Source organism: Branchiostoma belcheri, unplaced genomic scaffold (assembly GCF_001625305.1).
Source record: "Branchiostoma belcheri isolate BF01 breed outbred unplaced genomic scaffold, Haploidv18h27 scaffold176, whole genome shotgun sequence".
In the NCBI taxonomy this organism is placed as follows: domain Eukaryota; kingdom Metazoa; phylum Chordata; class Leptocardii; order Amphioxiformes; family Branchiostomatidae; genus Branchiostoma; species Branchiostoma belcheri.
The window spans coordinates 52,827-53,603 of NW_017803224.1; positions in this window are offsets into that span (position 1 = coordinate 52,827).

Consider the following 777-nt stretch of genomic DNA (forward strand, 5'->3'; position numbering starts at 1 on the left):
AGAAACGAATTCCTCAGCGATAGCATGACTGAACCTGGTACAGAAACTGTTCCACCTACGGGCAGGCAAACTGACGAAGATGTTTATAATTACATTTCTGGTACGTGTGAGGAAAATGAACACGATGACGATGAACATGTATCTATCCAAAGCGGTGCTGCTTTTGAGAACAGGGAGACAGTTCATATCAGCCCTGGAGATTTCGATACCTACGCCATTGCATATACATGCAGGGCATATGATACCTGTATAAAGAAAAATGTAGAAGAGACGAAAAGTAAAGCGTTTCAGGGATCAAACACAGCGTCCAGTAACCACAATGAAAACGACATCCACTTGGCAGGGTGTGGCTCCGTCCAGAATTATACTGATACTTTCAATGAAAACCCTTATCCAATGCTTGCTGAAAACAAAGTTAACCCCAATCCAATGTACCTGCAAAGCACCGCGGAGGCTTCTAACGCCAGCCCTGGATTCACTTTCAAGCCAAGTGAACCCTATCAGAAACTAAAAACAGTGTCCGACAGTCGCACTCAAGCCATGGATTCAAATCCAATGTGCACACATAACACTACAACCCCTTATCCGTTGCACCTTGAAAACGACGTCAATCCCGATCGAGTGTACACGTACCCACAAAGCACCATAGAACCTTCTAACGCTAGCCCTGAATCCGCCTTCATGTCAAGTATGCCGAGTCATGACATTCCCTGCACCCTGACATCAGCTGATACACATCAGCAAGATGACGCAAACATGTGCCAGGACAACCTGGCG